A 25275-nucleotide genomic window follows, 5' to 3' on the forward strand; every position below is an offset into this window, starting at 1 on the left:
GGTCTGACCCCGGTCACAGAGCGTCGCCGGCGAGGATCCGCATGCCTGCGTCGCAGATCTGACGAGAGCGCGCTACACGTTGAAGCTACACGTTGCTATGACGGGCAAGTTAGACAAAAATTAAGATACTTACGAATATTGTGTTGAGGACGTAGTAGCCTTTGCGGCACATAAATGCTGCCTTTTGCTCGCCATTCGGTGCGATGATGGCGATAAGGCTGCCGTCCACGCATCCGATGACGCCGGGAATGGTGCCGCGTCGAAGGAACCCTTCCTTCGCGGTCGCCTTCTCCTCCGACGTCCTCGGGAAATGGACCCACTTGTTGCGCGCCCAGGCGTGGACGATTGCCTCCGCCACGCGTCGCACAAACTTACTGACCGCAGGCTGGGTCATGCCGGTCGTCTCCTCGCTCCCTACCGAAGCTTGAAAGCATCCCGTTGCGTAGAATCGCAACGCGCACAACACTGTTGCTCCACCGACAGCGCTGTTGTTCTCACGCCTCCGAGTTCCTCCGCCACTTTGTCGCACAGCCACCGCACAGTTTCTTTTTTCAGGCGAAAGTGCCGCCCAAAACAGGTCGTCTGGCATGTCAAAGGCATCCTCGGGCTCCCTCCTCCCGCGCCCGGGCGGACGAGCCGCCCCAGCCAACGCATTCAGGAAGGTAGCCATTTTCTATTCCAAACCGAACGGGGCAGTCGCCACTTATTCCACGATTTTGACGGGTTTGTTCGGCATAATTAAGCATAATGAATGCGTAAACATCACTGACGTCGCTCCTGATAGGCGGGCAAAATGGGCGCGGTCTGAAAAATTTGGGCCAATGAGCGAGCGGTGATGGCGGATTTGGAATAAAAACAGAATGAAATAGTTTTACGTTATACTGGCCGTACTCTCTCGCGAGGAGTCACAACTCGAAGGACTTAATGCTTTCCCATTCACACTTCACAAAACTTGCCCTTAGGTGTCCTCGGATTTGTTTTTTGTTTTTTCTCATTTATAGCCTTTAAGTTTCCACCCAACAACACAAACCTCGCTTAACAACGCACAGTGCGTGGCCAGGAGGCACAAGAAAACAGTTTGTATGCTATCACTTTCAATGCGTTCGCATTCTTAGGGTAGTTTATGGGGTCCGTCTGTCCATCCGTCCATCCGTCCGTCTGTCCGTGTGTCTGACTGATCGTTTGCCCGCCCACCTGGGTCACTGGTAGTCCGTAGTCGAGTTGTTAGAACATCGGGCTGCTGTAATGAGCATCGAAAGCTAACCATCTGACCAACTTGGGTCGCGGAATATATGCGAATGTGTACCTACGTGCTTCTTAAAGGAACCTCTTTTACGCCGACATGGGTTACTGTAGATTCGGGGCTAGATATGTACCGCTCTTCAATGAAACTCTTTGACGCTGATTTGGAGCATGGGAATGTGTCAGTCCGTCACCGTTGGTCTTCAGTGAACGTATTTGATGCCAAATTAGGTGACTGGGCTTGTTTCATCAGGGGTGTGCCATTCTTAAATGAGCGCGATTGGCGCCAACTTGGCTAACTAGGTATGTGTCACTGGAAATATGCCGCTCTACAATGTGCCGTTCAGTGTTCGCAGGCACCGTCGCGCCAAGCTTCCTGTCTCGAGCCCACGCGCAGAGTTCTCGGCAGTGCGACTAGATGGCGCAGCGTGTTGTTACATTTGGCGTCTAGCACCCCGCGAAAGAAAGGATTCTCGCTTACCATGCCTCATTGAAATGAAGTGTGACTTCCCATTTCCCCATGGTTGTCTCGAGTGTATGCCGGTCTGGCGAAAGCCCCGCAGCGTTTACAGGCCCCTTTCGAGTGTGTGCGACTTTAGAGTGACCCTTTCATCGAACTGTCAAGCTCTGCAGGTGAACTTCTGCGAACCACAACGTGCTAAAGAGAAGGGTTCAGCTGTCTACTATTCCTAGGACCACGGACTGCCGCCTGCAGAGGCGCGCTCGTGAATACGTCAACTGGGAGAATAGACCAGTCGCCTTTCCGCAACTATATGCCCTTTCCGCGAACGAACGTCGCCCAGAAGAAAGGAAAAGCGTCTACATTCCCGGACCTGCGGCTTGGTGTATACGGAGGCGGGCCGCTCTTTCCTTGCTGCCGGCTTGGTATAAGTGGAGGTGGGATGCCCATGCATAAACCCGACTCTGTTCCTGTCACGTGACATCGACGGGAGCAAGGTTCCTCTCATGATTTTAGAGAGCCTATTTAAGCGGCTCCGAAATGTACTTTTCAACACTTCATTGTCTTCTCATCATCTTTCATCAACCTTTGAATAAACTGTGCAAGTATTGCACTAGAAATCGTCTCGTCCTTGCCTGGTCGCCATGGTCTACCGGACGCCTGCAGCCTGCCGACAACGCCACGATACCCGATAGTAACGTCGGTCACGTTTGGATAAACAGGAGTCGCTACAACTCGGCAACAGTACGATACGCTACCCTGGAGTACGCAACAGTGTCGAAAATAAGCGCGAGAAATAAGCCCTGTTGCTGCATGACGCGTTTCTTAGCGTTCGTAAGTTCCGCCGCGCCATGCATTTCGGAGGCTATGCGCACACTCCGCGGCGGGGGCGTTAGTTGGCGCCGAGTTTTCTTATAGAAGCGCGAAAGAGAAGTCGCGCTGCAGTGAATGTCTCTCATAACTAGTTTGGACGGTGCCGCTATATTCATTCAACGCTAAACACATTAACGTCGGGAGATGGGTTCCGCCACACTTCTTTTTCTCTTTGCTTCTTTTTCTTCCCACCTTGCCACGTTTCGCAAGGAACGTGTTGTGAATTTCAATAGAGGCTCTGTTATTCTCAGTAGGCTAACTTGTACACCGATCACGCATTGCGTTTGCTGTGACGGCCTATAAGAGCCAAGAGCAAGAACAAGGCCCTGATGCCTTGGCCCCTAGATGCGTTTTCCAGCTCGCTGGACCAAAAACAACTAGACAGAAGAGAAGAAATCTTGCCGATAAGTACCAGGTGCGTCTACACATGCGTGTAAATACGAGGAAAATTTGTCGGAATGAGCATGCTTATTTCATCCCGCATTACATGCCTCGGAGTGTTTCAAGAAATAGAAATGTTTTATTATGGTGTTTGATGGCAGTTGCTCATTGATTCTGAATTGAGAGGGTAAGGACAGGGATCAACGCACATACGCAGGTTGTTTATTACGAAGCCGGTTGGTTGTTCTGGATGGGTGAGAAGAAGCAATTACTAACAGAGATAGACCCTGATGGTGTATGTCAGTACACAAAATATTGTGGAAGGCATGGCGCGATAAGGTACACCCTTAGCGGTAAATAAACAAAATGCAATAATCAGTCTCCTGAAAGACAGCTGTAAAAATTATGGACATTAATTTAAGAGACAGCGAAGGAAGCCTGCACCCTCTTAAATGCATTTAGGATTTATAAGAACTTAGCCATGTTTACTAGACAGCTAAGAATGCTGCGCCAATGAGCGTAATAAACACTTTATCGCTCGGCCTAGTTAAACTCCCCGCCTTTCCCATACTATTTCTCTCTCTCTCTTTCTCTTTTTATTGGTCAAGTATTTTAACGTTCTATTCTAAGTGAGCTTCTTTCGGGATTGTTGACACCACTGCTGTGAGACTCAAAGCATTACTTGCGAACAGGTTTCTTTCCGACTCATCTATGGAAAGTTGGTGTCGTGATCTTGAGGAGTTTAGACTAAAAAGGTTGGTACTTGCAAACGCCTGGCAGCTGGCAGAAAATAAGGTCTTGAGTACTCAACATTACTTGAATATTTTCCGCGACTTCGAGGTAGTGTATCACATTCCGCGAGACTTACTCTCGAACGTGCGGTCATCAGCCGCCTGATGAAGCGAAATTCGTGCAAGAGATTTTCGTAAGCCGAAAGAAAGGTTCAGAAGAGCATTGCTGGCGCGACAGTTGATAACTCGCTCTCACGTGCTCCCATTCAAGCACAAGAGAGAGAGAGAAACAACTTTACTGGTCCATTATGAACTGAAACGCGTTAAGCGTCTGATGGGGTGGCTCCCTCTTCGCGGGCTCCATATGCTTCCAGGGCCGCCTGGCCCCTGTGGATCAGTCGGAGCTGGTCGTCCAGGGCGGGGCTGGACAGCATGATCTCCCATCGCATAGGTGGGGGGTGGTTGATGGAAAAATTGCACTCTCCTACGACGTGCCCAAGGGTGCCTAATGCATTGCAGTGAGGACATGTGTTCTTATATCTCTCTGGGTACACGTGCGCGGTAACTAGAGGGAAACGTAAAAGAAACCGCCATTCTGCGTCACGAAGCCACATTTACTCGTTGTGAAAGAGCTCCAATTCTACCTCTACCTTTCGCAGATCAATGCGGGTTCGTCACCAACTTGGTGTTAACAACTGCTCTCCGTCCCGTTCTGCCTCGGATTAGACAGGTTTATTGGAAATTATGAATTCAGCACAGGAACAAGAAATAGAATGCGCCGTAAGGACTTCGTAAGGACGTAAGCGCATTAAGGAAGCCTTAAGCGTTTCGCCGCGTACGAAGGGTATGATTGAATTTCGCATGTGTAACGAATCACTAACGCTGTGTTTGCGAATGAACAGCGTTTTATTCCGCTCATTAAGATAACATCACTTTGCAAATTGACCGACCGACCGACAGACCGACCAATTGATTAATTGATTGATTGATTGATTGATTGATTGATTGATTGATTGATTGATTGATTGATTGATTGATTTGAAGGCCTAGAAAGAACAGTTCTATACATGACGCCATAGTAGAATGCTTTTCTGAACTTCCTATTATTGCGAAGGCATAATAGAGCGAGCGGGTCCATTGATTTCATAGGTATTAGAAACACTACATTCAAAAACAATATTGCAGTCATTTGTAGGCTCATGATTACCACCACATACTAAAAATTTTTTTGACATATGTTCACCGCAATATCAACTACCTTACTGATTCACAAGACCGTCATACAATCCTCAAAATTGGCGACGCTCTCTCCATAGGCAACGACAGGCCAATGTTACTCGAGAGTGGATTTTCTGGCAAACATTAGCGGCAATTACTTGTCAGAAAGCCTTGGCGTAAGAATAATAATGCAATTGATCTCTAATGATCAGACTTCGCCCACGCAAAACGTAGAAGACATAGGACGTCCCTAAGCAAATGCTGTTCTATTCTATTTGCTCTTTCTTTTTATTTCATAAAAAGCGGGCACCATGCTGGGCAACCTGCAAAAAAAGATCTGTCTTATCCGTAACGGAAATCTCTTTTTTCTTCCAATTCTTTTCACCCTTCAAGCATTTCCGCACCACTACGGACGATCCTTTTTATTAAACTTTTGTTCTCGTTGCTCCATTCTTCCTTTTCCTTTCACCTTTTACTTTAAACGACTGTCGCAGAATCCCCGACGGCAAAGAGCAAAATGGCGCGCCGCCTGCTTTGTTCTGGCTGCCAATGATGCAATAAAAGTCACTCTGGTGGAAGAAAATGGGGCATGAGGGAAATCAACTTTTCTTTTTCACCCTTGTTCGTTGCAGCCCGCCTGGCAGGAGCTCAGGGTGTTTCTTCCTCGAAAGTGCAATGATGGCGAATGCAGAGGGGAAAGAAAAAAAAGTAGAAGAAACTGAAAAGTAGCGCTGAAACTGTGTTACTGGAGGAAAAAGGCCGCTGAAAAAGCCTTCGGTACTTTCGAAGGGCCGATTTCGTGTTTGCCCGCTTTGCTACTAGCGATGGCCTAACTCCCCAAGGTTTGCAGAGGCGCGCGTTGCTCTTCATTGCGGGCAGGCTTTTAGCCTTTGTCGCCTGATGTGTCTTCTTATCAGCTCCACTGCCTGCCATCGTGTTCTCGAGCATGGAATTCGCTCCCTGACAGCATTGCAAGCCAATCTAACTACGATTCATTCCGTGATGCCTTGACTGAATACATGACTAATGAAAAGTGAAGTTTTACGTTTGTCGCACAATGCTTTCTATACTTGCACTATATTTACAGCTTATTTTCGCATTATTGCTGTTATGTCGCTATGTGTACCGTTTCGTTGGAATGTCGCGTCTGTAACTTTTCTGTCATTGTTTTTCATCATTACTGTTGTTATTAATTACACGACTTCAGTGAAAAATCTGTGTGATTTATTCCTTGTTATTATATTATGTTTTTTATGTTTCTTCTTTTCCCTAGTGAATCGTGATCTAAATAATTCTTTTTTCATCTCAGTTGTACTTTGGTTGTAGGTTGTAAAAAGACACGGTTTATAGATGCCTTGTATTCAATGTATTTTCTATGTACTGCCCCCCTTACTCAATGCCTCACTTTGAGGCCTGTAAGGTATTTTTAAATAAATAAATAAATTTGTTTAGCCTTTCTTCCTCCATTTGTGGCATCTTCCTTGCGTGGCCATTTGCAACCTATGTCTCATATTACTGATACTTTCTCGACTTCTTCCCGTTAACCTCGTTTTTTTTTATCAATATTAATAAGAAATGTAACTAACATCTGCACGGTTACACCTACAGAAGAAAGTAAAAGGACACTAAGAGACGCACACAATTCCGTAAACGAGTTAAAGTGCACAAAACAGTCCGTATCTACACAAGACGCATAACAAGTAATATAAGAACGCCAGACGTGAGTTACGTACATTCAACTTGCTATATACGACATCTGGAATTCGAAGGAAATGGAATAGTGGGGTCAAGAAAAGATAATGGCGTTGTGCATCCCAAAACCGCGACCTCATTAAGAGGCACGCCGTAAAGGGAGACTCCGGAAATTTGGACCACCTGCGGTTCTTTTACGTCTACCTAAATTTAAGTACATGGGTGTTTTCGCACTTCGCGCCCAACAATATGCGGCCACCATGACCGGGATTTGATGCCGTGACCTCGTGCTTAGCAGCCCAGCACCATAGCCACTAACCAACCACAGCGGGTTATATGGGGGGTCAACCAGCATACCATCATCATCATCATCAGCCTGGTTACGCCCACTGCAGGGCAAAGGCCTCTCCCATACTTCTCCAACGACCCCGGCCATGTACTAATTGTGGCCATGCCATGCCTGCAAACTTCTTAATCTCATCCGCCCACCTAACTTTCTGCCGCCCACTGCTACGCTTCCCTTCCCTTGGGATCCAGTCCGTAACCCTTAATGACCATCGGTTATCTTCCCTCCTCATTACATGTCCTGCCCATGCCTATTTCTTTTTCTTGATTTCAACTAAGATGTCATTAACTCGCGTTTGTTCCCTCACCCAATCTGCTCTTTTCTTATCCCTTAACGTTACACCTATCATTCTTCTTTCCATAGCTCCATACATTATACATACATACATACAGCTCCATACATAACCAGCATACATTTAGTAAGAACCCAATACATTTTTTCCAGGAACCTTGTAAAGCTATAAGTGTATTTTTTCTGTAGCTATATTCTTAGCCAGGCTTATGTGTTTTAGAGCGAAAGCTCTACTACGCCATGTATCTCAAGGTCATTCATCGCGTTGCAATGACTGAGCCGCCGGATCGCAAGTGTGGCAGGTGTGACGTCACGTCACGTGATCCTCTGCGGAGAGACGTCGCAGCTGCTCTCGCTCGGAGCCTCGTCACTGCGATACCACGTGACTAGGCGAGAGTTGATGATGAGCGGGCGCAAACATTACATCACGTCGGTGAGAACAACGACGCGTTGGCGCAGCCAACCTAATCGGACGCGGCCAACGCGCTCCGACGCGCTCGGCATCAAGCGACGCTCACCTATGGGAAAATAATGGGAAAATGAGACATCCACCCAATAGTAGCAATTGCTACAAAGTAAACCCACATGGGTTCCTCGAAAGAAAAGCCTCGCAGTTGAAGAAATTTCGTCCTGGTCCGGAACTCAAACCCGGGACCACCGCCTTCCCGGGGCAGCCATTCTACCATCTGAGCTAACCAGGCGGGTAGCAAATGCCAGGCCGATGTCGAACTTATCAACAACCTGAAGAAAAGGCAACAGTTTGACGTAATAGTTCTGCGGAAAACCGAGAAGCGGAGAGAAATAGTATTCTTGATCGTCTTGACATGTCAGACATGCGTCCATATCTGAAAAAAAATTGCTCAATCTTTTGTCGTGTTTTTACACAAAAAAGAAGCTGTAAAGCCTTGCGCGATGTTATTATGGATGGTGACCTAAAACATTCAATAAGTAAATAATACCTTGTGAATAATGAAATTTGAGTAAGGTTATTTTTGCCTCACATGACTTAGTCGTACCGTTGACATTTTGTCTGCTTTAGTGTGTTGTTCCTTTTTCAATTCGATTTGTTATTCGTGAGAAGCTTTCCACGTTAGCGACTGCCCATACACTTTGCTTTGAGCTGATCCATTCAACAACGGCATAGACTACTTGTGCTTGGCAGAGGTCATATGATCGCTCTGCATTAGACATTAGTTGTACGGGTTCCCATTTTACATCACCTTCGTATATTTCTAGAGCGTATGTAGAGAGGCTCTTTAATTCTAAGAGACTCTGCACTCTTCTGATTATTTGCCTTTTTAATAAGATAATACTGTCCTCATGAGTAGTGTTTTGTAAATGTGTGCTTACGTTTAGCTGCCATATTGAAACAGTGGGCTCTTCGGTAGCCAAACTTTCAACAATGTCGCAGTTAATAAACAATAACAAAACCTTTCATAGAAAGCATTAACTGAACAAATAGCGTCTGTAGTGCGGCTTTAGGTGGCCAGAAAATTGCGGTTGACAATGATACCTGTTCTTACAACTACTACGTGTTATACTGTTTATTTACTGAGGTATCCCTACACGTTTTCAACGTCATATACGACTTCATTTGGTCATTCGCACGGAAATCAGCTTCAATATGACGCAGTTTCTTGAGAGTTCCGAGACATCGTTTCTTTCTTTTATTTAATTATATGGATACTTCTGGCGCATTTTCGCCGTCGTCATCGGCGTCGACGTCGTCGTCGTCGTGATGTTCCGTATAAAGTCCAGGGCGCTAACACTGTCGCCGCCCACCGTATGTTGTATGTGCGAGTAAAAGCGCGCGAGGGAAGCCGACGATCGTGGCTCAATCTGGCGCGCGCAAGATACGAAAGCTCAGAGGAAACGCGCCGTGTTCTGTCGCCCGAGAGGCCGTGGGCGGATGTGATGAAGGGTGGGAGGGAGGCAGGGAGGGAAGGGGCGCAGCGTTTTTCGGCAGTGACTGCGTATTTCGCAAACGCGCGCTAGGGCAACAGACGTTCGCGGCTCAATATCACGTGCATGAGAGAGAGAGAGAGAGAGAGAGAGAGAGAAGGAGATTCTTGATGGGAAGGAAAGGTTGGGGTAAAGTGCAGCGCAGTAACTGTCTCTCAGCAGAGGACACCTCAACCGCGCTGCACAAGGGGAAGGGAATGAAAGTAGGGGGAGAGAAAGAGCACCAGAAACAGCACGCCGCGGAAATGTGAGGGAGCTAAAGGCGGTCGGCGAGGCCGACAGCCTCGGCGAATGTCAGGAGCGCACGTAGAAGTGTCCTGTGTCGTGAAGGGCAGCCCTAGGGGTGCAGGAGTTCAGTCACGGTGTCGCACGGCAGGCCGTGCCCACGGTAGACACGGGCAAGGGACGCGCGCGCGAGCGAAAAGTTGGGACACTCACACAGCAGGTGCTGGAGTGTCTCGATCGCGCCGCAGTCGCCGCAAAGGGGAGAGGGGGCTCCACGCAGTCTATGCCGCCGCTCGGCGGGCCACACAGAACCGGTCCGAAGGGCGAGGAGGAAGGCGCGCTCGCGCCTAGTGGATCCGGTCTGCGGGAGATGACGCGGTGGGCGCCCCTGCGCAACTCGGTCGTCGGGATGGCGGAGCGCGAGCTCCCGTCTGAAGTGAAGTCGCGCTGTGTCCAGCGAGCTCACCCGGTCTGTCAGCGCGGTCGACGAGTCGTGTGCGTGCCTGGCCAGCCGGTCCGCCGTCTCGTTGCCCGCGACTCCGACGTGCGAGGGGATCCACTGCAGGCGTAGGTTGCATCGCCCCTGCAGTGCGTGCAGACGGACGGCAACGCGCTGTGCAAGGGGCGGCGCGCGCTCGTCGAGTAGCAGCTGCTGCAGCGCGGACCTCGAGTCGCAGAGAATCGCCGCGCTGGTGATGTGCGGCGACTCCTCGAGGATGTCCGCAGCGAGGTGAAGTCCCGCCAGCTCCGCCGTGGTAGAGGAAGCCCGGTAGTAGAGCCGGCACCGCTTCGTGATGCCAAGTGCGGGAGCAACACAGGCGGCAGCCGCCGAGCCGTCGCTGAGGACGGAGCCATCGGCATACAAGTGCGTCATTCCTCCCAGGTCGTCCTCGATCCTGGCAGCAGCCTCCTGCTGTACAGCGCAGAGAGGCGTGCGATGTTTGGAGCGAACGCCCGGGAGGTCGAGACACACGTGAAGTGGCGTGCGCTGGTGTGGCGGTGGCCAGGTCGGCGGTACGGGCGGAGGGTGGACCACCAGGCTGTCGAACAGTTCGCACACTTTTCCCACTCGTGACTGGGGCAGGCAGCGGATGAGGGACAGGATGGGTCCTGCGTCCGGGGCACAGGAGAGGCGCTCGAGGTGACCGAGGGCACGCAGGTCAGCCGTCAAAGAGACGGGCCACGCGCCAGTTTCCGCGAGCGTCTCCGCAACCCGCGATGAGCGAGGGAGGCCGTGGCACATGCGAAGCACTCGGCGGTGGTCGCTGTCGATGAGCTTCCACAGCCGGGCACTGACACGACACAGTGGTAGCGCGTACAACACTTTCGGCAGTGCCAGGAAAGCAGGGAGACAGCGTGGGAGGGAAGGGGGAGGAGCGGCGTTCTACACCGCGAGCAAGTGCGTACGTTGCGCGGCCGCGCGCATTTGCGTGCGCCCTATCTTGAAAGCGATCTGCAGAGGGATCATACCTTTGTGTGTGCTGTGTTCTCGCTGCTCAGTATGCGTTGAAGCGATAGACAGCATGAAAGTCACTTCGCTCGCTACTGCTGCCCGGCTTCCTCGTGCCAGCACTTAGACAGCGAGTGTCGGCGGTCTAGAGTGCCATGTGTTCATGTTGGCCTGTTCGCGCTCACGCCATGCTTGTTAATTTAGTTATTAAGTGATAGTTTCCAAGTTCATACGACCAATAAAACAGCTATCCTTACTTTGTATAGCAGACTGCTAATTTGCTATCGCAATCAATGCTTCGCGTTTCGGGCGAAACTGCGAATTTTTTTATTGCACCTAAAGTATCGACAGCATTATGATTGCCAGTTATTACGTAGATAATACTTTTGCTTTAGATGCATTAAATATACCAGAAGCATTTCTATTGAATACTGGGGACGCCATGAACATTTAAACATTTTTGCGGTGCCGTTGCTCCAAGACAGTACGCACCACAAACATTTGACGCTCTGAAATTTTCACATTGTAGCTTTTGTATTTGCTGTGTAGCAGATAAGTACAGTTTTTGACAAACGTTGGCGGGCTAAATTGCCTCCAACCGTTATGCTGAACATAGAACGTTAGGTTCTTTAGTAGGTCATATGTTTCAACGTTGTCGGATATAAAAAGAAATCTCGTACTCTTTCTCGTACTAAATGTAGTACTATCTCGTATGCCTGGATGGTCAGGAATGTCATGCAAATGGCACCACACAGCCGAACCACATATATTGTAAACGAACTAGGCAGCTCGTACACTTCAGAAAAAGGCTGTACGTTAAATATCTTCATCTTATATGCACTTCCGTGTAGATCACTACTACATGTGCGTGAATGCACTTCGGTGGCAAAGGTTTTCAGACGTGCCTTTTTGGAGCGAACGATCTGCCACACGCTTGCATATTACATCCTTCCTTTAATAATAGCTATTACGATTTCAGTAGCCGCCTATATACACTTAGCAAATTATGTCGTAATCTTCATGTAGCGTAATCTGGCAATGCTTGTTTAACTTTTGAAAAACTTGTCACGTTGTCACTCTCTAGTTGCACGAAATATATGCACAACATAGCAAAATTACCTAAATTCTGTGGCAATAACTAGGTCGTATTTTTACGTAAACATGATACTTTCTCTTCTTTGGACAGCCATAAACATAGATTGGTTGAGAAGTAGACGAAAAACACGTACACGTGAAAACTAGTTTTATCATCCTTGACTGTGTGGTGGGCATTAATGAGCACGCCAGAAAGGCGACGTGCTCCTGCGTTCGAGCCCCTCAGCATATTGATCCCTTATACGCCAGGACATTTTCTGGAGCCGCTAATGAAATTTCGATTACATTACAAACACACTTGTCAGACTACATGTGCACAAACAATAACACTGTAACACATATGCAATGGCATTTAAGTACTCTCTTCGTCGTCCTGTTTGAACAGCAACTCGTTATTCTCATTTTGAGTTCTGGACATTTACGTTCTCGAGTTAATTGCGTTCTACATTACTTTTGCATAGTGCTGCTCCTTGACAGATCAGGTCGATGAGATAACGCAAATACGCTTATGTTGTGATGTGCACATTTTCTGGTTCACAGCTTTATGTCTTATGCTTTGGCATGCAGCTTTCTTCATACATTTCCAACGTTTGCCCAAGTTCTGCCATTGCCCACGCGTTCTCTCTCACCCTCGGCTTCCACAGGCATCGTGCTCTGGCATATATTACTTCAATTTCTTCTTAGTGCAGGTCGTTATCTTCTTTTTTCCGATTGCGACGTCAACTTCAATTCCTGGCTGTCATAACTTTGCTCGGCGAGGCCTTTCTGGCTTCTTTTTTCTTCGTTTTCCACTACCAGAAAAATTATTTGCGTATCCACCGTTATCAATTTTTATTAGGAGAAATTAGAACTTGGAAACTTTGGACGACGCACTGCAGCGAAGTTCAAAGCGATCACTTGCATGGCCACGCCAGTAGGGAATTCTCTGCTGTTGCTAACACCTTCTGTTATTATTATTTTTTGTTTTCTTTGCTTTCTTGGAGAGGAGCGGGAAAGTTTGGTTAGTTGTCAAATATTGTCGTGTTTTAGAGAGGACTATTTCTTTGTTCCAGACAGGCGGGCATCAAAAAAGACAGCCTGAAGCCTTTAAAGCTTTATGTTCCTGCAGGTCACCAGAACGGGCGACTCAACGTGTAAAGCGATGGATGTGCCCACGCCGAGCCGTGTCCGCCAAAAACACGAATCATGTATGCGCGGGAGTGCCAGGGGTTGTTCGACATTCGTTGTCATATTTATCTCGGGACTGGCAGAATAAATATTAAGGAAGAGCTCGAGCTAACACTTCACAAGTTGCAACAAAGCTACAGCACCGCAACACAACTTAGTTCAGCCTCTGCGTGTAATAAACACAGAATTATAGTACTTGCTCAGCAAAACGAAACGCTCGTAAATAAGTACTCACTGATTTTTTCAATTCGTTTTGTGCGATGGAATATTTTACACTAGCATAGCTGTTTTCTACTAAATTTAAGAGCACAGAAAATATTGCGTATTGCAATAAAACAAAGACGCTCGAACGGAACCTGAATTGTTATGGAGAAATGACTTTAGTTCATAATGTGTAACTCGTGATTTTTTACTATAATGGGGGCCAATGCCAGAGGCGCGATGCGTGCCGGTAAAGTTGACGATGCTAAATTTGAATCTTACATCTTGAATTTTCCACGCAATTTCATCTGTAAGTCGAGGACCAAGCTTTTGTAATCTGAACATTCCTAGAGAGTAAAACTTGGCATAAGGATGCTTTTGAAGCAAACTTCAAAATGGCCAATATGAGACAACTGTACCTAAGTAGTTAGCAGTGATGTCGTCGTTTCCTCGTGACAGAGTTTAAGAGTCATCGTGAGATACATCACGCTTATATGCAGTTTCTTTTTCTTCTGTGACTACGTTTTACCTCGTCTCTGCTACAGTACTCTATTTCCTTTTGCCCCCTTAACCCAACGGCTGATAGCCTGCCACGTTTATGCACTGGTTAACCTCTTTGTCTTTCCCTCTCTTCATTAGGTTCTTGATTTTCATTGAATTTTTTTTTGCTGCTGTATCCCTGCAAAATCTGCAAAATACTGAATTCAATCATAGAAAATCTTTAGCCTCAGAAAGGACATGGTACAGCATAAGGTCATGTTGCATATTACGCACAAATATCGGGAGCACTCCATTGCCAGTCGCTAAACTAAATTCCCACGTTATCGTTATGTGGTTTGACCAAAGTGAACTGGTTCAAGCTGCGCCGGGGATACCAGTCTGTGTTACATAGACCAGAAAATAGTAATACTAGATGGGAATTTCTGCAAGGGTACTTCTCCAGCCAAGGCATCTCAGTAACAGTGTATAAACTTTTCATTAGCAGTTAAATTTATCTATAACATTCCCATTAGTTTTCAACATCATGTTTCGTTGTCAACCTTTCACGTTATTTCTATTCCTCGTTAAACGCTCCACCTTCTAGACAACACTAGTTTTTCAATACAGAACACTCGCCTATCAATGCTAATGCATTTAGTAATAGTATTGCAGAATGTTTGACCGGCCTCCGACATAATTAGTTCATACAATCTTTCTCATTGGCGCCATTTTATAATTTATTGGCTCCGTATCAAAGAAAAGGTCAGGGCGTGTCAAATTTTTCTCTTTTGCGTCAGAGGGCCTTCTAGTGCTCACTTCATCGGCGTTAAGTCGTTGCAAGTCACACGTCAGTTATAGTCGCCTGGTAAAGCAGGCACTTTTGTGTGTATTGAAAAAAAAATTAAAAATTTCTACGCGCGAGAACACAAAAGAACTTGCCGTACCTTCAATTCGGCATGAGTGTGCCTTCATCTATAGAAGCAACGGTTTGTTTATCTACCCTTATGAGGGAGGCAAACGTGATAGAAGTGAGGGTAAAGGTCACCAGCTCCCTTGTACTCACAAAATAGGAAATCTGGAAAAACAACAGGCAGTTTATTAGCCCCGAGAAAGAGGAATGGCGCCCTCTCGCGAGTGACGTCACGGCCAGGACACCGCTCGCTCCGGCTCGCTCGGCTGCCGCGCGCGCTCGTTCCCTTCGTGTATGCTTGGAGTATAGGTGGCTCGAGCCGTACGTATTGAAGAATAAGTCGGCTTCTTTCAACTGCAATACCTTAACCACAGTTTCTTCTTCAAAAGCGTGTGAGTCGAGAAACTTTGCGACTTGGATATCGCTAGCTAAGTAGCGTTAAAGGGGTCTACAAGTTTTTGCAAAGCATATATGCGCCGCGTCTATCGGGAAATTTTGACTAAAAAAAGAATATCTGCAAATTCAACGCGCGAAGTTGTGTATGATGCTTCGCTAAACACTTAACATTCCTTTAGTATTTAGCTATGAGAGGTATTGCATTTTACGTGGAAGAGGCGTCAACATGTTATCCGATGTTAGAAAGACACTGCCCAGCGAAGCTGTCATCACGATTCCTATTACTCTGGTGTGTTGTTCTATTCAAATATGGCCATTCATTAATGCGTAAAAAAATAGTTAGGCGCGCATTTCTTATGAAAATGTTTGCTGCTACTTTCATCCCCTCTGAAACGGGCCTCCAAAAAACGAATTGCTCATGGCTGCTAACACGACGGCGTGTCATGTAGAGTATTTACATAGTTAATTCCCAAACACCATAGTAGCAATCACCTGAGAGAAAAGTTTCGTTGTTTAGATCGACAGCCACTCAATTGAAAGTGATGAAATGTATCATAGTGGCCCTCAGTAGCCTTTATCGACAATATGGCACACCCCTGATCACGTAACGGTAGCAATCGACTGTCCGTATGGCGAGGCACGCTATGTTCGAGAAACCCATCAGTTCACTTCAACTTCGAATTAAAACCATAAAGCATTTTTTACAGCGCCAACTGGAATGGCTAAAGTATTCTCGAGCTACTACTACGCAGCTTAGATTGCCTACAAAAGGAAAATTCAAGCACCTTTTGTCTCACCATGTCTCGATCCAGCGTTATTTAATTATACAAACGGATAACTATTCGCTTCATCGGTACTTAAAAGAGAACCTTGCAGGCTAATTTAAGTTTGCTCCAATCCAATCGCAAACATTCATAAAGAAAGCACCAGAAGCCTTGCATATACTTTCACTTGATTTCTGACCCTCCAAAGGGGGAATTTCGATATCTTCAATATGTCCCATACTACTAGTCATTGACGCTTCGACTGCTTTCTGGCTGCAGCTATGTGGTCCAGCAGGCACACTTCACTAAAAAAATTGGGCCGAGCAGCCTGTGTCAGTTTGCCAAACAGATTCGTCATGTATATTCCTCAAGCACCAGTAAATTTCTCAAGTGAGTTTGATTTGATTTGATTTATTAATTTCCATTTACACACACACATGTACAGAGGAGTGGCAAATGGAGGTGGATGAGGGAAAAAAGCCGCACAGACGCGGCTTGAGGTAATCTCACCCTCTTAGGTACAATATGGCTGCATGGGGTAACACATCAAGCGCCATATAAATTACATTTATATAGTGGCCATAAAACATTGCGTTATACAATATATGAAAGCACAGTGAAATATTTCCACGATAACAATGCAAAACACACTGCGGCATTGAAATAAATAAATGATATACACTTGGTAACATAGACAAAAAAAGAGGAACATAACATGCATTATTAATCATTAACAAACGCGCTCTAAAGAGGTGAGTTGAACGTGTAGAACGGAAAAGGGAATATATATTGGTACATTCCTATTTGTACTCTGTAAATAGCTGTAAGCCTTCATTAACTTTACTTCAAATTTCCGCCGCTTAAAAAAAAAATAAACACGTGAAGAAGCGCCTAATGTTGACAAGCAGTTAAAGAAGCAAGTGAGGCGTGTAGAATCTAAGCTCCAGTATTAGTTAAGTCACCGTGCTACTGCCGAGCGTTTCTGTGAGGAAATGCAAAAATTCGATATTATACCATGAACTACTCGTCGTGAGGAAACCTGTTTTAGCGGAATAAAATCAACGTAACTGCTGTAGAAGTCATATATAGCCAGCTTTGTGACATACTTGTTGCACCGCGGCAGGTATGGTATCATAACTGGATTCCTATAGGCTATGCTTTTGCGATTGTCTATCCGCGTATGAAAAACCCGCAATGGGCTGGTCTGCGTCGCTTCGGCTGGCACTGTAGCGTTGCATTCGAGAGCTGCATTGTTGTCTAAGAAATTAGCTCTTTGAATAAATGTTCGCAAAGGAAGACGTCATAAAAATATATTTGAGACGACCACCATAAGTATACAAGCAGAGAGAACGAGGGCGAACAAACGAAAACACCGCAGAAAGCGCCCGTACAACGCACGAACTGTAGCAGACGACAGGCGCGAGTCCGTGCCCTGACGTCACGCGAGCGGCGCTCGCAGCGCCGCTCGTGTTCGTTCTCGGGGCTAATAGCAGCTACTACATGTTGCGAAAATAAAAAAAAATGTCTAGAAATTCTGTATCATTGATACCAGCCGTATGATGGAACTGCCCTCTTTGAGTGACGGCATTTCAGTGGGTGGAAGGTTTCACACGCTGTTTGACTCACGTGTGCGGCTGAGTAAAATAAATAAAATGAATAAAGAGTATAAAATAGCTGACCCCATTAATTTTGTTCCCGTCGTTATTGCTAATTCGGCGCCTCGTTTCATACCATTATTTTTTTCTGACGGCGGAAACCTTTAAGCAAGGAAATAGCTTACCTTTCATTCTTCTAATCCGTCTCCTGAAAGTACTATTTATGTTCCGTTTAGTTAAATACCATAGTTCACGAGGATGCAGCGTTCAGCAATTTACGATAGCTTGAACTATTACCTGATAAACTTACAAATTGATAGTTAAACGTACGAACTTATAATCAGATCATAATTCAACGATTAGCTAAATCTCATCTGCCATATAGGCAATCATTTACGTACCATGATAGTCCACTCTTGGCTAGAATAACAACTATCTGCGGCCAGGATAACTTTGTTGTCTGCTGTACAGAATTTGTAACACTTTGCCCTGCAGCATTGTTGCTTTCTTATTTCTTTTTTCTAAAACATCAACTCGCTTCATTCTGAGTGATTTTTTGTTTTGTGATGCTCTAGCTATAGTATTACTGTTTTATTTTTTTTTATTTTAGGCCTGAATTTGTTGTACACATTTCCTTTCTTGAAAGATTTGTCAGACCGACGATTCATGTTTAGTGTCTGTAGGAATGTTGATCATATGGTGGCAAATTTCCGCTCTTCATCATTCAGTAAGCCTGCGTACCTTTTTTTTTTTTTTCGTAGATGCATGTAAAATTTATAGGTCCTTTACAGTATTTATATTGTAATCTCTCGCTATCTGCAATTGATTGATTGATTGATTGATTGATTGATTGATTGATTGATTGATTGATTGATTGATTGATTGATTGATTGATTGATTGATTGATTGACTTATTGACTGATTGATTGATTGATACCCTATATGTACTCAAGCTAGAGGGTTAAATGCAAGAGAGGATAATGTGAAAATCGTTGCCACTCTTTTGAAAAGATAACGTTTGAAAAGCCCCCTTAAAGTGGTCCTTAAACACTTTTTATCGAAGTGGAGAAAGGCATTTGAAGTGAACTGGGGCTATTTCAGAAATACTTTGCCACAAAATGTACTGCATTGCGTTCAGCAGTAGCGGAGTTGTTGGCAATCAAACACGGTCTCCGCTGTGCTCTCATTCCTTCTTCAATGCCTCGCACTGCGAAGTCTACGGCGCAGCGGGGCGTACCCACAACGCTCCACTTTCTAAATGTCACCGTCGCGCGCAGTTGCAATTTCATTTTGGATGTTAGCGTAGATGCCATGACTTTACGATGCGCTGAACTTAAGCGAAACGCGGTTCTCCTCAGCGAGCCGCAGTGCGCTTAGCGAGTGGACTCGTGGTCACGGTGCTCGTGGCGGAAACTCGCGTCGGCCGCGGTGTCTATGCCATGTACGTGGCCGACCGCAGCTTGATGTCAGTTACCGGCCAATAGCAGCCGTCCAAGAGAATGGTGAAATATTGCGTCCGATGACGAAATAGTGCGTATAGAAGAGAGTAAGGACATGACGTTCTGTTAAAAAGTGGGCGTTTAAGAAATGGGTAACTTCGCGATGCACTTTGGAGCTTCACGCACCGCGTATATACGGCAGCAAAACTTGGCTGAGGTGTTCACAGCAGTGTATACTGCCCGCGGACTATGCTATTTTACCAAGACCCCATTAACAATTTCTACAACACTTCCAAGTGAAAGAAACGAAGTAGACTTTAACTTGTCAAATCATGCATGTAGATCATCATCGGACGATGCCTGATAAGTGTTAGTTCCAGATATTAGGCCGCCTTGGTTATTCAATCATTCAGTATCACATTCTTGTGCACGAGGGTTTTCAGTAAATTCTTCAATCCTGCGATATATCCATCAGTCAATTTATTCACCTGAAGGAATGAATAATGATTAAACATTGATGTGAATGCATTCCTTCTCGCCTCTCAGGGTTGCAAGGAAAATGACTAAGAGAAGCATGGGCAACCTTGACTGGTAACGAATACTGACATCCACTCATAGGTAGTTTTGTATGTATTTTGTTCGACAGCTTCCCGAAAGACTAACCATGTTGGATGACGCCTCTCCTTTGCGAAGCTTCTGTGGGCACATCGCGCGCCGCCACGGCGATGTGAGACGCCCGCGAGTGAAAAATACCCTACAGGAATGAATTTCTGACGTTGTAGTTCGCACGACAAAAGCGCGTTCTTTCGCGCTGCGTGCCCGCTCAGGCCAGTATTAAAGCCTCCGGGCGCACATTTTTCTCGCCTCGGCAGCTCATTACTTGTTCTGGTGCCCGCGATGCGAGGCGGAGGTGCTTTCGTGGATCCTTGTGGAGAGCCGTGTGTGGGCGGCAAGTGCAGTCTCACTTGCTAGCTATACTTATACATCTCTGAAATGAAAGCTCTCGGTAAGATTGTGTTCAGTTTGTAAAACGCCTCTTCTGTAGGCTTACAAGATGCACAAAGGAAGTGAAGTAATGAATTGGTTGTACTAGCTGCTATTAAAGGCGTACTATCGTGACTAACATAGGTTGATACACCTTCTGTTTGTCCATAGCTATTCATGGTGTGTGTTAGATGAATTTTAATGAAGGCTTTACAAAAAGCTATTTGTTATCACTAAAAAGGAAAAATTGAGATTTCTGTTATCACGTATAATGAACTGCTGGAGTTACAACGCCGCATTGCTGTTTATATGGTTCCGATTAAGTCACGGCTATGTTCCAGAATTTCACATATTAAAAAAGTCGGAGTTTCGCCCAAAAGGGGAAGCATCGATTGCGATAGCAAGATAGCTGTCTCGATAGCTGTCTCTAGATCGGCCGTATAAAGTTCTAAGCAAGGGCATACTAACTAAATTAAAAAGCATGGCGTCATGCGCGCACAAGCAAACAAGAACACATCTCACTCGAGACCACGGATATTCGCTGTGAAAATGCGGGAATAAGGAAGCCCGGAAGAAGCAGCGAGCGAATTGACCTTCGTGCTGCCTCTGACATCAAGGTGAACTAAACTTCAAAAACACAGCGCCCGGTGGACTATCACCGTCGCACGCGACTGTCAGAATGCAGGGGCCCGGGCAGGTGGGTGCGGCCGCTCGCACCATTATTGGGGTATGTCACCCAGCAAAGTGCCGTTTCAATAATTCAATAATGAAGTACTGAAGTAAGGTACTCAAAGCTATGTATCAAAGCTCTTGTGGTCTAACTGTACATTGTACTTTGTAGTATAGAACACTTTGTACGAATGAGTTTAAAAACACAGGAGGCCCTATAACGTAAGACCCTTCCAATATGTTTTTTATTCCAATCTCCTGACGTCAAACTTGCGTAACCGCCGACGAAAACATTGGGCGGTGACCCATAGCGTTGCCTGAACAGCGCAATCAAACACTCTCCCAGTTTATAGGAGGTCACTTTTCTTTGATTTCAAAGTGAATAACATAGCCTACATTCAGCGGTTTTTCGTTTCTAATCGGCTGCCACGAGGGTACGAGCACGCTGAAGTGGAGAGGATTTCAATGGGGCCGAACCAGCGGGCTGAAAATAGATAAGTGGATGAGGAGGGTGACGTAACTGTCTGCGATTGGTCTGCTTTACATTTCTTAGCTAAATTAAATTGAGGTGGCATGTCGAAAAACGCGGTGGCGTCCGACAGAAGGTTAATAATGCCGCTTAAGCGGGTCCTCAACGAAGAAGAGTTGGGAGAGCGAAGGCATACACGTGCCGAAAGTGTTCAAAAACAGCAGAGACTTGGAGACTGACAAAGAAGCTTGAGAACAAGTTAAGGACCATGCAAAGAGTGATGGAACGAAGATTGCTAGGCATAACGTTAAGAGACCGAAAGAGAGCGGTTTGGATCAGACAACAACGGGTATAGACGATATTCTAATTGACATCAAGCGAAAAAAAATGAAGCTGGGCAGGTCATGTAATGCGCCGGTTAGATAACCATCGCACCATTAGGGTTACAGAAAGGGGTACTAAGAGAAGGGAAACGCAATTGAGGACTACAGAAGACTCGGTGGAGCGATGAAATGAAGAAATTTGCGGGCGCTAGTTGGAATCGGTTGGCACAAGACAGGGGTTATTAGAGATCGCTGGCAGAGGCCTTCGTCCTGCAGTGGACATAAAACAGGATGATGATGATGATGAAACCCATGCTGTCCTACAGGTGCGAGTAGCCAGCGCCTGAGCGATCGGCGGTAACCATCCTATAGTCCTTTCACACGGGGCATTCCGAAAAGAAAATCAGTTTTGTTCGGCATATTAATGCATCTTTAACGCACACACGTCACTTTGATGCGGTGAGTTTTCGCGGTTTTGTGACGTCTCGCGACAAGCAAGTGGGGGCAGCCCGAAAACGTTTGGCCACTACTAGAGAGCTACTGGTGAAGAGGCGTCGAATCAGAACTGACTATTTTTTTTGTTCGGTTCAATCATGCATAATCAGTGTGTACACGTCATATCAGATGGGGAGCGAACGCGGTTTCCGTGACGTCGCGTGACAGACAGGCGAAATCCGAAAAGTTTTTTATCGATCGCGGAGGGCTGATTGAAAAATTGGAATAGAAAAGTTTGGAATGGCTTTACGTTACAGCGCCCTTGATCTCTGCCGATGTACATTATAAGTGGTGTTTTTAATATCAGAGCGTTCGAGAGCGTGCGGGAGGTGTTGCTGAATATGCAGATCTTGCGAAAGCAAAGAAGCTTGTCTCCGTAAGCTTGTCCATGCCTGCGTTCATAAAGCTGCCTCGCCTATCTTCAAATTTTTTTCTTTTTCTTTAATTCAAGTCTCTACTAGAATTCTTAGAATAAGCCATTAGGAGTCAGATTAGGTAGATTAGACGTCACGTAATCAATGTCCATCATGCAGATAGAATCACCAGTGCGGATATTTTAGCGCACTTTCGCACACACAAAAAAAGAACGTCTGCAAGAAAGGACACTCAAAGGCGCATCAAGGCTTACCTGTGATGCACATATGAGCCATGTGATCTATCTTTTACGTATGTAGGTTCGGAAGAAGTAAGCCTGCTGTAAGCTTACAACAAACACAGGCACCGTCTTCCCACCGTAACAAGAACGGACACCTTTAGGGCCTCTAACGAAATTTCTGCAGCGAAGTAGTATGCATTCTGCAGCACATCGATAGATTCGGCAGAGCAACACTTCGTAAGGACTTTATTTATTCAATTCTACGCCATACTGTGTGTTGTCTCACTGAGCGCTCATGCAATAACAACGCACATTTTTCGTGAATAGCCAGATATCTTGGTTTCAGACGTAGTTTCGTTGTGCTAAACAAGCTGTACCGCGACTCTCTGCACAAGAATGAAGTAAAGCTTAACGGCAGTTTTATGACTACACGGGCATGCAGCTCTAGCTCGCTGAGATGGGTCTGTGAAATTGAATGCTGCATTAATAGAAACAGGTGGTAGTTTCGGGTCACTCTGTCGCCAAGAGGTGTGTGCAAGAAATCATGGGGCCCGGCAGCTTGAGTCCGAATGCAGAAGGTGGGAACGTACTGAAGTAGCAGTCATTGAAACAGCAGCACGTATTGAAATAGCAGACAAAGAAATTATAATCAGGGGCCCTATAACGTAAAACTATTGCAATCTGTTTTTATTCCAATCTTCTGACGTCATATTTACGTAACCAGTAACTAAACCATTAGAAGGTAACCCGCAGCGTTGTTTGAAAAGCCCAATCAAATGCACTCCTCGTTTTTTTTTCTGCTTTGAAAGCAAATAGTATTGCTTACATTCAACAGTTTTTTTTTAATTAGTTGGTTGACACGAGGCGAGGAGCACGTTAAAGTAGAGAGAGTTTCGATGGTGCCGAGCCAGTGCGCTGAAAATATTTAACCTGATGAAACGGGTGGTGCCGGCGTCTGCGATTGGCCGCTTTCTCTTGCTTAGCATGTGGTGGCTGGTCGAGAATCGCGGCGGCGTGCAACGAAAAGTTAAGTTTGTGACTAAAACGGACCCTCATCAAAGAAGAGTTGGCATAGTGACGTTGTAAACATGCCGAAAGTGATCGAAAACATTACACCACCGCGCAAAAAGTTTTGTTATACGCAAATAAACCCATGCTCGTGGCAGGAGCGAGTAGCCAGTGCCTGAGCGACCGGCGGCAGCCATCGTTTATTCCTTTCAGAACGGGGCAGCCAGCGGCTATTCAGAAAAACAATACAGTTTTGTTCGGCATAATAATGCATTTTTAACGTGTACACGTCATTTTGACGCGGTGAGTTTTTGAGGTTTAGTGACGTTGCGTGATAGGCAGGTGAAGTGGGTGCAGCCCCATAACATTTGACAAATAGCATGGGCTTATTGGCAAACAGGCGTCGAATAATAAATAAAATTTTTTCTTTTGTTCGGTCCGATCATGCATAATCAGTGTATACACATCATATGAGATGGGGAGCTATCGCGGTTTTCATGACGTCTTTTGACAGACAGGCGAAGTGAGGGTTGCCTGAAAATTTTTCGACCAATTGTGGAGGGCTGATTGCAGCATTGGAAGAGAAAAGTTTCGAATAGCTTTACGTTATAGCGCCCCAAGATACCATCGACGTGAGGGTGCTTCGAAAAACTGGACTTGTCATCGCAAATTCTGTATGTCAGAGTCCAAGGGTATTCACTGGGTGGGCCAACAGGCATGCCGAGAACTCACCAATTTAGGAATAGTACCTTGGGTAAAACAGCAAGCAGTGATACGTGAACGCGATGTGAATTATTCTGGTATTTTGAGCAGAGAACCTTGCTTATCAAGCACACAGTCGTAAGCTTCATCAAATTGTTTCAAAAAGCTTCATCATCATCATCCGAGCTGCAAGCTTATTTTCCCCTTTGTCCAGTGGCAATGTCAAAGGAACTTGTTAAACTTTTTGAGGAACTGAAACGAGAACTTAAACAAGAGTTCCGCGATCTACGGGAAAGTCTCGAACGGGACATAAGAAAGGACATCCGCGAGATAAAGAACAGTCTAAGCTTCATAAACGAGAGTTATGAAAAAATGAAAGCGTCCGTGAACCGCGTTGAATTGGAAAATGGAGAGCTGAGAACATCCGTAGTAAAACTAGAAAAGGAACGAGACGCTTTGCATGCTCAAGTTCAAGAGCATGAAGTGAAACTTCTACAAAATGAACAGCACATGCGGTGTTACAACGTTGAAGTGAAAGGTGTTCCGAAGACGCAAGACGAGAATGTCATGGATATCACAAAAAAGATAGCGAATGTTATTAAGATGCCCCTTGAAAGTGAAGACATCGAGGTCTGTCACCGCGTTCGAACTACGGGGAATACAGAAGCGCCAAATATAGTGGTTCAGTTTGTTCGCAGATCCGTTCGTGATCGCTTTCTTGAGAAAGCTCGAAAGCTGAGGATAACGTCAGAGGACATTGAACTTGAACCCAAAACCCCCATTTTCATTAACGAGCACTTGAGCCCTTCCATGAAAAAGCTGTTCGGTGCGGCAAATGCAAAGAAAAAGGAGTGCAAGTGGAAATATGCATGGACTCGGAATGGCAAAATATTTGTGCGCAGAACGGATACCTCAGCACTCATAGCGATCACCAAGTTTGATGATTTGCGTCAAATTGTGTAGTTATACTTGCAGACACCTAAAATTTGTTTCTCGACATGGGTTATCAGCCACACGAAATTAAGCATATAGTGAAACCAAAAAAATCTGTTTTGTCAGTTTTTCATTTAAACGTCAGATCCTTAACAAACAAAGATGATGAATTGGCTATT

The 25275-nt window shown here is 45.8% G+C and overlaps 1 protein-coding gene across 5 annotated transcripts in view; it reads right to left on the bottom strand.

Annotated features, from left to right (window-relative positions):
- The window catches only part of LOC135899990 (neprilysin-1-like), a 702442-nt gene that overhangs the window by 619468 nt on the left and 57699 nt on the right, over positions 1-25275 (bottom strand). The gene's annotated exons all lie outside the window — the stretch shown is intronic.

The sequence above is a fragment of the Dermacentor albipictus genome, chromosome 4, assembly GCF_038994185.2.
Source record: "Dermacentor albipictus isolate Rhodes 1998 colony chromosome 4, USDA_Dalb.pri_finalv2, whole genome shotgun sequence".
In the NCBI taxonomy this organism is placed as follows: domain Eukaryota; kingdom Metazoa; phylum Arthropoda; class Arachnida; order Ixodida; family Ixodidae; genus Dermacentor; species Dermacentor albipictus.